Source organism: Lygodium microphyllum, unplaced genomic scaffold (genome assembly GCF_053477565.2).
Source record: "Lygodium microphyllum isolate KBCC unplaced genomic scaffold, Lygodium_microphyllum_v1.1.10 scaffold_33, whole genome shotgun sequence".
In the NCBI taxonomy this organism is placed as follows: Eukaryota; Viridiplantae; Streptophyta; class Polypodiopsida; order Schizaeales; family Lygodiaceae; genus Lygodium; species Lygodium microphyllum.
In genome coordinates this window covers 2,447,192-2,460,933 of record NW_028229516.1, presented here as the reverse complement: position 1 = coordinate 2,460,933, position 13,742 = coordinate 2,447,192, and the positions used below count along the sequence as shown (strand labels likewise).

At 38.1% G+C, this 13,742-nt stretch overlaps 2 pseudogenes; both read right to left on the bottom strand.

The window, feature by feature from the left end:
- Window positions 1-4,829: 4,829 nt before the first annotated feature.
- On the bottom strand, window positions 4,830-6,748 carry LOC148009202 (pyrophosphate-energized vacuolar membrane proton pump 1 pseudogene; annotated as a pseudogene).
- Window positions 6,749-6,867: 119 nt separating this feature from the next.
- LOC148009201 (transcription factor TGA5-like) lies at window positions 6,868-10,620 on the bottom strand (annotated as a pseudogene).
- Window positions 10,621-13,742: the final 3,122 nt, after the last annotated feature.

Sequence of the window (13,742 nt, the reverse complement as noted above, 5' to 3'; positions counted from 1 at the left end):
ACTATTTACGTCGCTAAATAGCGACGCTAATAGCGACGTAGATAGCGATGCTAATACCGATATTTTTAGCGACGCAGATAGCGATACTAATACCGACACAAATAGCAACGTAAATAGCGATGACGAAAAAAAAAAGGTCGCTACTTAGCGTTGCTATATGTGTGTACCCTTGTAGTATCCTTACTTGTGATTGTGTTGGAGCGGTAAGAGAGAAAGCTGAGTTGACTTGTTGGCTACGAGATTTATGATGGACTTGAGTCAAGAGATAATGTAGATGAGGATGGGTTGTTGTGGCCCATCCGAAGGATGTGTAGGTTTGCAAGGAGTGGATGTCATGATGATGCACATCCACCACTGTGCAAACCTGAGGCAGGAGTTTTTTGCCAAGAATTTGAACACATTAATCAGGATCATTAAGAGTTTATTTTTCATTCTGTGTCTTTTTGTTTACTTTTTTGCATGATGCACGAGCACATGTAGTTAGGCTAGGCACATTTTCTTCAGTGCATTTATAAATTTTTGTGTGGAAGCATGGTTTAATTGATTGCATTGCATGGATTTTAATTTGCAAACCACATGAATAACAAGTGTCCTAGCCTACAAGAAGCACATAAAGTGTTGACAAGCTACCGAGTTTGAACTGCAAACGGAATGCTCAATTGGTCTATTAGTACTGATTAAAAAGTTATAACAATACCTCTTGTTGAAGCTTTAGAACATGATAGGTTTCATCTACAAGTTTATGACTTGAAGAAGCTTTTAAAACTAAGAATTAGCATGCTAAATTATCAAGGAAATCATCAAGGCTCTTGTAACTATGAACACAACTAGTACAAGGGTGATTTTTGTAGCTGCTTGATAATGAACAATGCTCATCTTGTATACAAGTTATGGTGAACCTTGATACAAGACTTTGAATGTGGGCACCATATAATCATGAATAATCTACTTTGAAGACTGGTGTCTCAATCAAGTTTAATGTTTTAGATTCAAATCTTGAAGGCTACAATGAGACATGTTTTGATGCGACGGAGGAAGATGAGCACATTGTATCCCAAAGACTTATTAATGCTACTCTTAAAGGGAAAGATGGGGAGAAAAAGCATATTCAAGGGGGTGAATGAGCCTATCATGCAGAGCTATTGATGATGGTGCGATTCCAGAGACTCCCATGTGTGCTTTTCTACTGTCATTAAAGATATGTGAAAATAGGTTTGTTTTGAAATGCGTAGTGTGTTTAACTGTTCAGGGCCAAATAAGATTTCACGCCACCATGGTCAAAGTAAGGAGGAGGAATAGTATTGGGGGAGGATGCGCTTGGAGAATGAGGATATCATGGTGATTGTAGGAGATTCCACCACATTGTAGCTGTTCTAGCATAGCTTTAAGCGAAAGCCTCCTAAGGTGCAACATATCCAAGCTCAACTCTAATCATCCGATAGAGCCTTTGAAAATTGTTTGTAGCATTGACAAATGGGAGAAGGCATCCATGATAATGAGGGAGTTCGTGTTCCTGCAGGATGTCATAGTGTTTAGTAGAGTAGGAGAAGACTCATCATTTTGTTTTTATTTTATTTCCATGCATTAGTCCTCACTTGTGACTGTGTTGAAGCGGTAAGAGGGAAAGCTGAGTTGACTTGTTGGCTAACAATGGAAATTTATGAGACATATGTATTGTTCTATATGTAAAGCTATTTGGAAGGCCGTGACCTTTGGAGCACCACGATCATGAGAAAGAACTATGGAAGCTGAAGTAAATAGTGTTTAAGATATGGGTCCTTAACCTTGGAAAGCTTAGATGAGGAAGGATGCTATTATTACACATATTGTTGATGAGGTTCTGATGGGGGATGAAAGAGTTAGAAGACTGCAGCGATAGCGATGAAAAAGTAGATGACTATGATAAAGATGGTGACCAAGCTTCCTATGATCTATTTGGAGTGCATAAAATAAGAATGAATTCTAGCACATTCCATAAGTTGAAAAGCAGTGTTTGATGCTAAGAAGACACGTAACATTGCATGAATCACGTACATGTGTCCACATGTTTAAAGCGTTGAAGGTACGTGATCTATGAACTATTTAAGAGCGGTTGAAGACAAAGAAAGTTGCAATCAAAAGTGGGGAAAATAGTCAAAAGAAATGGCCCTCTAGCAAGAAAAAACTCATTACTTTTGAGAACCTTCATACATCATATTGACAAATGTATTTGTACCAAAATATTCATTGTTAAATTTTTCAACAAGAAGAAATTTTTATATCAAAATGGTTCTACAAAAACTTTTTTTGAATCATGTTTAATGAGAATATCGAAAATCTAGAAGATATAAGAAAATTTGTCTCAATAAGTGAAAGTGATTTACATAACCACTATTTTTTTTCAACTACTTACGGATGATTAGATTAGTGTACCAAGAGGATTTTGGAGAACCTACAAATGCCCCGAAAAATGAATTTCTCCCTACAAGACTAGCGTTAAGGACTAGTGTTAAGGGCATGATATACGGCTACCTGTTTCAACTAAAGGTGAACGGAATGATATCCAACAGCCTGATTTTTGCCAATAGATGCAAAAAGACACTGCATGACAACAACGAGATGCTGACTATGACTATTCGATCATTGTGTATTGTAGAGAGACATGATTATCACAATTAGAGAATACGTCAACACGCTTCTTGTTGTCGTCGATCGTTGGCCCCATCCCCTGCCTAATTCATAAGGAACTTTCAATCGATCCCCATATAGGAAAAAAAGAGAATTCCCCATGGAATTCCCTAGTTGAAAATACATATAAGTGGGGAAAGTAAAAACTAGGGAAAATGAGACATTTCCTAGTGAGAATAAGTAGGGAATCACATAAGACCTTTCCTATGTAGGAAATATTTCCTACATAGGAAAATACAAAATTTTCTATGTAGGGAATAATTCCTATATAGGAAATATTTCATATATAGGAAAAATTATCTAGAGGTGATTCCCTAGGTACTCTCACTAGGAAATCTCTCATTTTTCCTATTTTTTACATTCCCTACTTATATGTACTTTCAACTAGGGAATTCCGTGGAAATTCTCATTTTTCCTTATCACTTTATCTACTTTGCCCTTTCTCTTAGACATGCTAATATCAAACGAGAAATTGCACAATAAATTTTTAACTAGAAAATTATATAGAGAATGTCATCATTTCTAAGTAAGAATCAATAACATACATCTAATGATCAAAATAGATTAAACAAATTAAGACATCAACATCTACTTCTAGCAACCAAAAGAAAAATGAAAATAATTTTAAAGGAGCATAGAACTAAAAACTAAGTAAGCAGCATGTGTGTCTTGATTGTTTTATCACTTAAATCTCCAATATGTTGCAAAGTAATAAATGTTTGTCTACCCTCTTCTCTAAATTTCAACATGGGTGGCCGATAGATATCATCATATGATGGTATGCGTATCACTCCTATTGATACTCAAGTGATAAAATATCATTAGTTAGTATAACCATTTCAAAAAATGACTCATTATCAACATAAGAAAGCTGGTAATACCTGATTCTTGGCTTGAAGAAGTGTTAAGGCAAGCAATCTCAATGTCTTCCTTTCTTGCATTGTCTCTTGTGTCATCTTTAGTAACTTGTTTACCTATATATACATAGAGTTAACCAAAGCTCACGATAATACAAGGTTATGAAAAATTTCAATAACACAAAAGAAAGTAATTAGATATTTTGTATCAATTTGGGTCACCAAATATGTACAAGTTTTTTATCCTTAAAGTTGGTACCCGCATCTTGACTTGAAGAAACATTATTGCAAGTAACCTCCTGATCTCCCTTTCTTACATCACCTCTTCTCCCACCTTTTGTTGTTCTTTAATCTATATTTATATATATACACATAATTACTTAAAGTTTAAAAATAGGAATAACTATGAACATTTCAAATTAGACAAAGAGACTAATTAAAGCTAGTTAATCTCAAAATGAATCACCTAATAAAGCAAGATGTAAAATATGTACAAATTTTAATTTTCAAAGTTTAGTAGAAATAAAGACATATACCTCTATCGTGATTTGAAGAGACATTAGGGCCAATGACCTCCTTAGCTTTCATTGTTCCATTATCTCTTATACCATCATTTGTGATTTTGTTACCTTTATGTACACATAATATACCAAATTTTAGAAACATAAGAGACATTTGTAAAACATCAAAACACACATTTGTAAAACATCAAAACATCAAAACACGCATATCTTTTTTTCCCTGTTCTTTACACCATCTGATAGTAAATTGAGCAGGTGAAAACAAGGAATTCATTGTTCATACTTTTATGGGCTCACCAACTTCTCCTTCTGGTTTTAAGCATCTTATAGACTTCCTGTTGAGAACAGTGCGCGAGGGAGACGAGGAACAAAGGAAGAGAGAAGAGAAGAGAGACACGGGACACCGGAAGTGAAACCCCAGAAGTGCATCAAGTGAGCATACATTAGCTGCAACATCAGCTCCTTAGCTAGAATAGATAAAACGTCAAGTAGAATAAACATAAGCTTGAATAGATGAATCAACTGAAAATAGACAAACAACAACTGGAAACAATGAAACATCATCTAGAACAACTCAACAGCTAGAATAATAATGAAACATCAGCTGGAACATTTCAACAACTAGAATAAGAATGAAATGAAATATCATCCCATCATCTCGAAACATTTCTTATAAATAAAGCGTGGAATAATTTCAACGCATTAGCTGTAATATAGATGAAATGATATGAAACGTAGCATGAAGAGCCAAAAATCAACTGGAAGAAAGAAACATTTAGAATAATCAAATGATGAACAAACTACCGACAATCATCAGCATGAGCTCATAAGTTTTCTTACTGCTGCTCAGAGCCCAAGCAAACATCTCAGCAATCTGCTTCTGGGACTCTAGGAACATCTTTGTATGCCTGGCCTCCAGATCATCACGAAATCGCTCAGACTCTCTCTGCATCTGCAATTTCATCTCTTCTAATCTGAGAAAGCGCTCCCCCAAAGTGCTCTCAACCAGGGGCTGTTGATGCCACAAGCTGGACTTTGAGGAAGTCCTATGGTTGAGGAATCTGTCTATCTTGAAAGCCTTCGCGACCTCATAGTCTATACTGTGGCTGTGCTTCTTGTGGAGAGATGCGTAAGAAGTATCATGGTCATCCAAAGACCGGTTGCGATACCAGCATTATCACTTATGGGACCATATGCATCTATGGCTAGACAGGTGGCAATGGTACAAAGCATTCCAAGAGCTACAACTGTGATCCCGTACATGGCTGCTAGGGTATGGCTGATATAGATGGCAACAACAATAGCAAATATTGGAACAATTACAGACTTGTAGCCAAGTGCCAAACCAAAGATGACATTGGTAGCAACTCCTGTCCTGCAAGAATCAGCAACATCCTGGACTGGTCTGTATGTATTGTTAGTGAAATACTCTGTAATGTAGCCAATTACCAACCCTGCCCAAATCCCTACTCCAACGCAAAAAAATAGTTTCCAGTTTTGAACCATCTTTGCACCATCGTTAGGATCATATTTGTAAAACGTGGATGGCAGTGTCAACCAACAAACAAAAGCTGCACCGAATGTCATTAAGATGGTGGATATCAGCACAATTGTCTCTTTAGTGTAGATTCAATATCCCTTAGATTTGAGATCTCGAACACATCAGTTGCAAACAAGGTTGTGATGAGGCACACCACAATGCCCATAGAGCTGATGAGTAGAGGGAAGCACATAGCAGTGAAGTCATGATTTGTGCCAAATGATGACATGGAAGCCACAACAAGAGCTACGCAAGAAGTTCAACAAAGGAGCCAAACAAATCTGAACCCATTCCAGCAATATCTCCCACAGTATCACCCACATTGTCAGCAATGATCGCTGGATTTCGCGGATCATCCTCTGGGATATTCCTTTCTACTTTTCCAACAAGATCTACTCCAACATCCACAGTTTTGGTATAGATTCCACCTCCAACCCTTTCAAATAGAGCCACGGATAAGCATCCAAGCCCATAGCCAGTGATGGCCTCAAAAAGGCCCTCCCAATCATCCTTGTAATAAAGCTGGAACAGTTTTATAGTGATGTATAAAACTATGAGGCCATTAACAGCAAGTAAGAAACCCATCACCGAACCTGATTGGAAGGCGATTTTGAATACTTTGCCTATCCCTTTTCTGGCTTCCAAAGTTGTGCGAGCATTCGCATATGTTGCGATCATCATGCCCAAAAATCCCGACACTATGGACGTCAAAGCTCTGTCAAAGCTCCCAATATAAATGCAACTGTAGTGAAAATTGCTGTAAAGAGAGCTGGGGCACATTCCTGCTTTGGATCGTATCTGCAAGGCTGGGGCTTACTACTGAACCCCTTCACAGATCCTAGGAACAAGAAAATGACAGCAGCAAATATGCCCATGAAATAAACCAAATGCTTGTACTCTGTCAGTAAAAACGATGTGGCTCCTATGGATATGGCTTGTTGAATTTCAACGCATTTCCTAATAGCTTCTACATCTGATTCCTCATCCAATCTATCCTCCTCATCACAATCTAATGATCCATTGACGATGTTGTGACTGTGGGTGTCATTGTTGTCGAGGAAGGTGTAGCCATTGCTGGCAGGCCTCGACTTGTGCTCGAAGGCCAAGAGACCGGTTGCGATAGCGATCTGGTAGTGGTTGGTCAGAATCATCTGCATCTTCATTAGTTAACAAGTTATTTATATCATCTGCACCAGTAATTATACCCCACAAGTTAGTTAACAAAATACTGCTAAGGCATAGAGTAAAACCGCTTCAAGAGCTACACTACATTCTTGCAAAGTTAAGATGTTGAATTGGAAAGGTAAGCAAATGCATCATTAATCTCTGCCCATTCCAAGTACATATTCATGTCTCCCTGCATGTCAAATGCCACTGTCACTGTTTCACTGTCTCATGGTCACTGTCACTGTCACTGTCTCCCTGCATCAGTACCAGGCTGCCACTGTCTCCCTACATGTCAAATGCCTGCTGGTTCTCGCCCACAATCAGGAAATCAGTGAAAAAGCAATTGCCCTTCTTGTCATTGTACTCAAAGGCATATGCCATGATGCTTTCTTCTGTTAGCCCTGAGCTTCTGCCAACTTAAATTACCCTCCTCCCCACGATGCTATTGATGTTTGTTTACAAGTCAATAGTTATAACATCTCCCATCTCACCTACCCCTTTGATAGTAGTTGTGACTTTGGAGACATCAAAACTGCACCGAATGGAATGAAAGCACCATCAGCTCGCACAAATGTCTCTGCTGCATGAGCAAACATAATCAAGTATCAATATTCTCATATCAAGAAACGGAAACTAGAATTCTTCTTTCAACTCACAGAGAAGTTTATAAAATGGAAAATACAGAATGTCTTAACAACAGATAGCTCAAAAACAAGTAGCAAAGAGGGAAACCTGGATTCACACTTGTAAAAATGCCATACCACCGCTCATCTGTAATAAAAGACGTTGCCCTTTCCACTACACTCAAATAAACACCATGTCCAACATTTGGAGGCAGTGGATGGAACATCTTCTGGTTGGGGTAGTCCAAATCAACCACAACATGTCGATTTGTCAGAAACCCCCTCACAATTCCCTGTCCTACTCTCTACTATGGTTCCAAGTGTACCAAATGTCTCCTGACTTGCAACCTGTGAAATTCACCAGAGAGAGAAATGTATCAGAATTGTCAAACTAGTAATGATGCAACAATTATTTACATATATTGCAACTAAAAATCTGCCTATCTTCACCTCTACAGTGTAAAAAACACCATCAATTTTTTAATTGATATATGATGAAGCATGTACACACTCTCAGCATTTCTCAAAGTTTATGGAAAGGAGGGGAAAAATGTGTGGAAAACATCTAATGACACCAAAAACACAAAAACACATGAGATTGTCATTTCTATTTTCTATACACAAATATGGACATCATCATGCTGCAATTGAGTATATCGGCAAACAAAATGATGATAGATTTGAAAGTGATGCCCCTCGAATATCAATGTAGACATATCAATCTGCCACTAAACTGTACACTATCATAATGCATCAAATGCCCTCATTTGATATGCTAGTTTATACAACTTAATTAAATAAAAAATACTAAAAGATCAATATAAGACATCAATCTTGATTACATAAAAGGGCCTATAGTTGATCCGAAAATTGAACTAAGACCACAAGCATGACATCAAAAGAGTAGACACATCTAGATTATGACCATGCTCTAAGGCTATGCAACTGATCCTTGAGATAAAATTTAGAAACTTGGTTGTAAGATGCACACCTCCAGAACAAACATAAAATTATAGAATGACTAAATTTCAAGACAAGGAGTTTGTCTTCACCTTCATAGGTACATGCATTTTCTTCTGCACCAGCTGAAGTATATACTTGGTCATTAGGTAAGATGGTTTCTTCATAGTCAGCTAATGTGTGTTTGATTCCGTCAAGTAATGCGGCTTCTTTGCAATAAGCCAATGGTGATTCTCTTCCATGAGCATGATATTTTCCCTGGCAATAAGGTGGTCTACAAGCAGCATCTACAGAACAGGGAGGAGACCAGACAATACTTGGTGGTTCTCTCTATCATCCTCCATCTTAGCTTTGGTCTTTAGGTCCAATGTTTTCAAGGAAAAAACCAGCTCAAAGGCTGCAAGTGTGCAATGGGCTGCCTGTATTGGGGTCAGCAGGTTTTGTAGCTCTTGGAAGGTATGCAGCTTGAGAGAGTTCGATCGCTTAAATAGCGAACTCAAAGTTTCAAGCTTTGACTCCATTAATTGTTGTCCTTGCACTATGTTGTCTGACATGATGAAAGAAGAGCTCCCAATCCCTATGGCTTCTTTCATGCTTTGATCTGCAATAAGCATCTGAAAGAACCCAAAGTAGTAGTCAGGCTCAGCAAACCTAGAAAAGCTAGAATATTATGAATCACAAGTAGCTTTAGACACTTTCCCATGTCACTGGGAAAAGGGGATCTTTTCCCTTGTTTTCTCTTATAGTATTCAACATCATGAGCTTCTGTGAGGGAGGGACCACATACCTGGTCGGGGGCAGGGAGCAACCACACGGAGCTAGGTATGTGGTCCCTCCCTTGGAGAAGCTCATGATGTTGTCCTAATTCACAATGTGGGAAGTATAGTGAGAATTTGTTGAAAAGTTCTTGTGCGCATCATGCCAGACCATGGCAGACAGCTTCAAAATGGCTTGGCAGAAACATGATAAATTGCAATAGAAAACTCAAGAAGCAAAGGTTCACCTGCATGGTTGCTAGTTGATTTCAAAGCTCCATCTCTGCCTAGTGAATGCTGCAAAGCATCCATTGAAGCTAACTGTGTCTTTGACAACAGGCATGTCACATCATCATGATTTATGCAACCATTAAGCTTCTGCACATCAATACTCATTTTCGAGTACACGAGTGTTCTAGCTGATGTGGGCATCCAACCACCTATCCACATAAATGCTTCTTCAAGAGCAGAGGAATGATGCCCTGCATGAAAAAACTTTAACCAATACCAGAAAACATGCCTCAACACAAAACTCTATTGAGTGGGGGCAAGTAGAAAGAATCAAACACAGTAAAGCCAAAGAATACTTGCATTCTCTTCTTGGCCACCCAAAAGTGGATTGAAATCTCACTCTATCACCTACACACATATATACAACAGATTCTCTGAAAATTTATCATTTTAGCTTGAATGTTTTACTTACTAGACACAATATGTGTAAGCCAAGCTGTTAGTCAAGACAATTTTCCTGATGAGAGTTTTGGAAAGAAGAGATATAATATGTGCTAAGAATAACTTTGAGAAACAAGCTAGAGTGTTTGAATGGTTTGAGAAATCAATAAGCCCATCTTGAGGCAATGAAAGTAAGCCATTGAGCGTGTTTAGATTAGTATTCTATGCATGTCTGGATAGAATGACTACCAACTATGTACTGAAAGTACTCTATACATGGCTCCCTAATGCAATGAAGGTAAGTAATGCAATATCCAATTCCAATAGAATATTATTAGTGCTTTTTTAATGCTAGCTTAGAGTACATTTGTGTCAGGCAATTCTCCTGGACAACCATCACTATATGTTTATTATGTTCTCTTTCACAGGATGTGTTGCAGAAAAGTTCTAAGTTTTCATTTGGTGAAATGCAGGCCATGGGGAAAAATGGAATTGTGAAGGAATGCTTCTTGTCGTATGGACTTATGGGAAAAATGGAATAATGAAGGAATTCTTCTTGTCGTATGGGCCTATGGGCCTAAGAGTCTCGCAACGGCACAATTCAATACAAGTTAATGCAATCCACAAGCAATGCAACAAATAAAAAGTGTGTGAAGCCTGACCTGAAATAGTTGCAAGTAATCCATCAGTGGTGGGGGGAGGTTTGTGGGAGGCTTTGTAGATGCTCATGCAGTCCTTCACAAGCTACCTGACATGGGAATTAGGGCTCTTGGAGACAAGGGCAAACCGGAGGGCCTGCACCTTGGCCTTCCACTGCAGCCAGACCTGAGCCAGCTGCCATGAGTCCTGGGCTTCCATGGGATCGACCAATGCTCGATGCGATGGATTGCGATGCCGAGCGTTGGATGTTGGACGTTGTCTTTAGAGTTTCCATGTCCACAACCTGTGTCCACGGCCTATTCTCAACGTGCTTCCTCATTTTCTAAGCATCTTGTTAATCACCTACTTTCCTTGTCCATAGCATGTTCTCAACTTGCTTCCTCATTTTCGCACTAGCCTATTAATTACTTGCTTTCCCATTTTCTAAGGCTTTATCCCCTTTAGCATAAAACATCAAGAGAAAAAGATACAAACACAACCGTAGAAGAACAAGAGTAGAGTGTTGAGAATGCAAAGATAGATTAAGGCTTGTTAGATTTAGTTATTATTGCACCAAAACCTTACTCACAAAGCATGCTAACCCAATGATGTAAGAAATAATTACTAATTTCATGAGACATTTTCCATAAATCATGAATATATCAAGTCACAAGAGGCGAAGAGAAGTAAGGAATACAAAATCTATTCTAGGGAGATGGAAATGTTTACTTTGGGGTGACTCTTGTGTGACCTCCATCATTATTTAACTACTTTCATTTTGTCCTTAATACTCTTGTTTATGCTTTGCATTGTCTTGTTATTAACTAAGTGCATGAGCTTGTAATTATTTTGAAATCTCTTTTTCTAATATTATTTTGAAATCTCTTTTTAGAGAGAGAGAGAGGTGAGAGAAACCGCTTAAGGGGCAAAAAAGAGAGTTCACATTTCTCCTAATGTTGCATCAATAAAAGTCAATTTCTTTTCCTCTTCTACCTCTCCAATGAATGTGTCTCGTACTACTTTTGGATACAAGTCAAAGTCCTTCAAGGACATGGCCTCTTTCTCTCATGCTCTACTAGAGCCATCTGTTTTACTTTCAATTGCAACTCCATAGATTCTTCTAGATGCTAAAATGGTATGAGGATTATCTCGTATGTGAGTTGTGGGATGTTCATTTCTTGACTTGAGGACTCATCTTTTGAGGAAGCATTCAAGAATGTAACGTGATAGGGATCTTCTAAGGATATTTGATACTATGGGATTCATGTTGTTTGTCTCTTCCACTTTTTGTGTACATCCTCAACATGTGTTGTGGACCATTAAGGAGCTCAAAAGAGACCATAGTCCTCAAAAGGGACCATTAAGGAGCTCAAACAGGCTCTTCATAATCTAAAGCCTTGGTCATGTCCTCATGGACATCCTTCTTCAAATGGAAGGGATTCTTGCTCTTCCTTTATTTTATCAACTTCATCCTCCACATTAAGCTTTGTCTCTACCTTTGTAGAGGCTCTAGAAGAGAACAATAGACTCTCTATTTCTACTGCTATTTTTATCTTTCACTCTAATGTGGCCATGTAACAAGGACAGCAGTACATCCAGCCCTCCACCTCATTATTAGAGATAATTTCAAAAGTCATTCTTGGTGTCAATGTGAGGTATTCATGCATTGGCAATGACGATACATCTTTTAGGAGATGGCTTTTTTGTGCCCACTATTAGGAATTATGCTTTTTGTTTCTTTGGGACAATTTTCTTGATAGTGTCTTCTTCAATTTATATTCCATTTGGTCCTTCATCTTCAATTGAGACTTTATGGAGGTGGACGCATAGACTTTCTACAAATCATAGAACTTCAGCATCACTTTATTGGGTCGCCCATCTAGGGTTAGTATTCCTTTAAACCAATCCATCCTTGATCTATCTTCAAATAGCCATGGTCTTCCGAGTAATAGAGGGTAAGATGTTCTATAAAAGTTGGGCTTCACCACTACGTATGTCATCAGTAATCTCTTCTTGCAACTATGGTCTTGATATAAGAAGGATGCCTAAAGGCTTGATTCTACTTTGATTAGCTATTTTGATGAGCCATTGAGTAGGTTGCATGCCTTGCAAGCCTAGATCTTTCATTGTCACATATCTCATGATATTCACTAAAGAGCCTCAACTATCAATGCACTTGTAATGAAGCAGTCTTCTATCGAGATGCTAATCTCACGAGTTATAGGATTGAGGAAAGCGTTGGCCACATTCACTTCTTTCATAGGCTCTTAGGCCTTATTGTTTTTTGTAATAGTTGCAAGGTTAGCAACCCTTAGGCCATGTCTTTGTGTGAGAATGATTTTAAATTTCTTTCTGCAATTGGGAAAAAAGCATCAAGTGTGTATCCAACTCCTTCACCAAATCATACTCTTTTATGGGATCTATGAGCTTCTCCAAAAGTGACTAGAAAATGGGGTGATATGTACTTTCATTTTTTCTATTTTTTCAAGCAAGGGTTGCATCACCTCTTCATCTATCACAGGAGGTACATCCACCTTTTCTCACTCCTGGTTCTTTAGGTCTATGTCATAGACTATCTCTATGTCCTACTATGGCAATGGACTCTTTTACACTATATTGTCCTCTATTGTACTACTTTATGGCTGTATCAAGAGCTTGAACTTGGTAGCTTTTGCAGGTTGAACATTCTCATTCTGAACTATTGATTTTATTTTATTGGCACATGTAGCTTCACCTACTTTCAATTCTACCAAATTGGAGGTAGAGGCTCCTAATTCTTCTATTAGTAGTCTATGGTATTAGCCTTGATAGGGACTAGGATAGTCTTTAACAATGTAGTCTTTTCCTTTGCATTGGCTATAGAGGGGTTTGTAATCCAAGGACCTTCTAGGGTTTGGAAAATTTGGGAAGATAACTTCTTCATAGCATCCAAAAAAGCAATATTATTTGACACGAGAATAGTATCATCAACATATAGAGCAAGAATAATAAAACATTTGTCCTTCCTTTTGATGTAAATATTTGGGTCAGCAAAACATGCAACAAAATCTTTAGATGTGAGGAACTGATCAATCTTAAATACCAAGCACGAGAAGCTTGCTTCAATCCATATAATGCACGATGAAGCTAGCATACAAGATGCTCCTTTCCTGCAATCATAAAACCTTCAGGTTGCTCCATATATATTTTCTTCTTCAAGATCTCCATTGAGAAAAGCCGTTTTAACATCCATTTGGTAAATTTCTAGATCAAATAGTGTTGCAAAAGTCAAAATCATACTAATAGTTGTGGAGCGCACAACGGGAGAAAATGTTTCTTGATAATCTACTCCTGCAATCTGC